The sequence below is a fragment of the Arachis duranensis genome, chromosome 6 (genome assembly GCF_000817695.3).
Source record: "Arachis duranensis cultivar V14167 chromosome 6, aradu.V14167.gnm2.J7QH, whole genome shotgun sequence".
Lineage (NCBI taxonomy): Eukaryota > Viridiplantae > Streptophyta > Magnoliopsida > Fabales > Fabaceae > Arachis > Arachis duranensis.
The window spans coordinates 103903069-103906813 of record NC_029777.3 but is presented as its reverse complement, the minus strand read 5'-3'; positions in this window follow the sequence as shown (position 1 = coordinate 103906813).

Sequence of the window (3745 nt, the reverse complement as noted above, 5' to 3'; positions counted from 1 at the left end):
TGGTTTTTATTTTTATTATAATGCAGAAATTCTTTTAGAATGATTTAGGCCATGACCCATGGCTAAGTCCAAACCTAGTAGTATTAGCTTAATAATAAACTAACCCCAAAAAATAATTTACCACAAAAATTTTGATGAAACACAACAGATAGTAACTTAAGAAGAATGTAAGAGAGTTCGAGTTATTCTGACCCAATTATATATTTATTGGTTTTGATATTTTTTTTTCTTCTTCATTAGCTTTAACCCTTGAAATAGCATAGAAGTTATACCACTTTATTTCACCAGACAATGATAAAATTGTTAAATAATCAACTCATTCAAACCCCACGAATTAAATAGGTTATTGATCCGTTTATTTTTTATCTATTTCAATTCATTGATTTAAACAAATTTTAATCTTATATTTTTTATAAAAGAGAATGCTAAGGAACTAACTAACACTTTTAATGTAAAGACAGAGATACTCGACTAATGTTGACTCAAATATAAAGCGCATAAAGAAAAAATAACGATCATCGAACATTTCTTTCCCGCAAATATGTTAGCTCTACAAATTCAACCCATTTTGACATTGTTAAATGGTCCTCGTCTTCCATCAATTTTTCTAATATTGTTATGGCATTATACTTGGGAATTGGGATTTCAAACAAGTCCTAAGTAAAACAAAGGAAAATACTAGTGACAAAATATTTCATCTATATCTTTTACTCCTTCCATTCCCCGGTGATAAAGTAATGATAACTTTATTAATACATTTAGGGTTAATTACTAATTTAATACTCAGATTTAGCTGTTGATAAAAAATTTATGAAAGATGTTAACAACAAATCAATTTTTAAATAATTTAAAAATACAACAAAAAAAACCAACAAATATTATATTTTTTATAAGTAACAAAAAAAAACTTTTGTATTTAATAAACAATTTATCCATTAGAACTAAATTTTTATAATAACATTTGAATAAATATTTAGAAAGTGTATAAAAAAATTTGAAGCAAAATTCGATTTCAAAATTTTTGATTTTATTTTTCAAAAAATAATAATTTACAATAAATTTTTTTAAAAGAATTACCAATTTTTAAGAATAAAAAAAATTTATTTTTCTAATAATGATTTTAAAAATTTACATCAAAATTTGATCTCTAAAATTATTTTTAGAATATATATTTAATATTTATCTCTTTTTGTTGTATTCTTAAATCTTTTAATAGCTTGTTTATCATTCACATTTTTTGAAATTTGTTTTGTCAATTATGCAAATTTTTGGATATTATTTTAGTAGTTTACTCGTACATTTATAAGTAAATGTATTTGAATATAATGTATGTTTATATGAAAATACAATTTATATAAATGCACCAAAAAAAAAAGTCGAAAATGACTTATCATATCAATATAAAATACAAGGAGCATGTCAATGAAATCGTTTGATTTGCCAATAGATAGGGGATAGAAATAACAAGAGAGAAAATATAGAAACTTAGAAAGTAGAAACATTAACAATCTTAGCACAAATAATGAAGTATACTAAATACTACTGACAAGATATATTGTAATATGACCAAAATACAGTCAATGAAACCTCAATGTAATTCAGTTAGTTGACACCAAATCATCTGAGACTCCAAGTTTTGTCATCTCAATAACCATAAAAGCAGCTAGTTAACTATAAACTATAGACAGGTTTCAACAATTAAGAATAATACCCTATCTAGCGTCATATCAAGGCCATACCAAAAGAAACATTGCTGAACAACTGTTGGAATAAATTAATTTTAATATCCCAGATCATCCATATTGAATCACCAAAAATAACATAATGCGGAAGCGTACTTGAATTCATAAATATGAATCATACGATTGGAAGAGTTTGGATTTTGTAGTTCTTTCGATCTTCCTCAACCAAACCCTTCTGTATTCCTAGGCGTCTGAACTGTAACTCTTTTGATGGGGAAAGAGCAACAAAGGCGACTTTGGTATATTGGGGACCGAAACCCTGAAGGTCTATTTATATTTGAGCATGACACCTCCATTAAACCCTTAAGCCCAAATAAAATAGTATCTAAAGCCCAAAAAATAATATATCTAAAATCCAAAAAAATAATTATCTAAGGAACAAAAGATAATATCCGGTTTTATTCTCATTTAATTCCAAATCAAAAGTAATAATGACTTATTCAATTAGCATTTATAACAATAAATGAGATCATCATTATATAAGTCATTTAATTTGAAATAGCATCATTTGTGATTATAATTGATATATATATTGCTCACAAATAAGTTAGGAAATTAAATAATTTCCTAACAATCTCCCACTTGGGCTATACATATATTCTTTCTTGACATAATCACATTTTATAAACTTTATGCGCGCATCTGAATGCTATTTCTTTCATTACTTTAACAATATGGTCCGTCTCATACATTAGATATGGAACTACCGCAGCTTTTATCACATTAAATGCCGTGACTAAACCACGCCAATCACCATCCTAATATACTTAACGACATAGATCAAATTTGGATGAGTAATATGGAAATTACATGCCAAGTGATCTCATGCATGTCTATTTCCAGCTGGTCCAACTTTATTGAGATCAAACACAATACAAATATTGCAAAATGAACATTTCATATAACATGAAATAAACCATCAACTTAATTCTGCAGAAAATAACTCAATATCTGTCATAGGACATATAGCATAAAATAAACTCCCACTAAACCGAGGCATCATAAATATTGACACCCATCCGAGCAGTGTGCTCATGAAAAAACTTTAGGGTTCAATCCCTTGGTAATGGGTCTGCTAGCATATACTCTGTTTCCATATGTCCTATGGAAATCTGTTTTTTTCTTAAACTTTCTCCTTGACAACTAAGAAACTTGATGTCTATATGCTTCGATTTTGTCAAGCTCTTATTGTTATTGGAGTATAGTACTTACTGACTTATTGTCACAAAATATCTTTAATGGCCCTTTCAATGTCATCTACTATATGAAGCTTAGTGACAAAGTTTCGCAACCATATGCCATGAAATCGGAATCAGAGTACCTAATGATCTCCAAATTTTCTGATCTCCGATAAATAAGCATGTAATCCTTTGTTCTCTTTAGATAATGCATTATGCGTTTAACAGCTATCCAATGATCCATATCCGGATTGCTCAAGTATCTACCTAACACTCCCACTATAAATGATATATCAGGATGTATGTAGACTTGAGCATACATTAAATTCCCTAGTGCTAATGCATAAGGCTTATCATGCATTGCTGTCCTCTTAAGATCATTTTTAGGGCATTGTTTGAGACTGAACTTGTCTCCTTTAGCTACGGGTGTGTCCATATCCGGATTGCTCAAGTATCTACCTAACACTCCCACTATAAATGATATATCAGGATGTATGTAGACTTGAGCATACATTAAATTCCCTAGTGCTAATGCATAAGGCTTATCATGCATTGCTGTCCTCTCAAGATCATTTTTAGGACATTGTTTGAGACTGAACTTGTCTCCTTTAGCTATGGGTGTGTCCATTGGTCTACAATTTTCCATGCCATATCTACTTAAAATCTTTTCGATATAGTTCTTTTGTGATAATCCAAGAATACCTTGAGAACGATCTCTTAGTATCTCGATTCCTAATACAAAAGAGGCATCACCAAGATCTTTCATTTCGAATTTGTTCGATAGAAATTTCTTAGTTTCATGCAACAAGCCTATATCGTTACTAG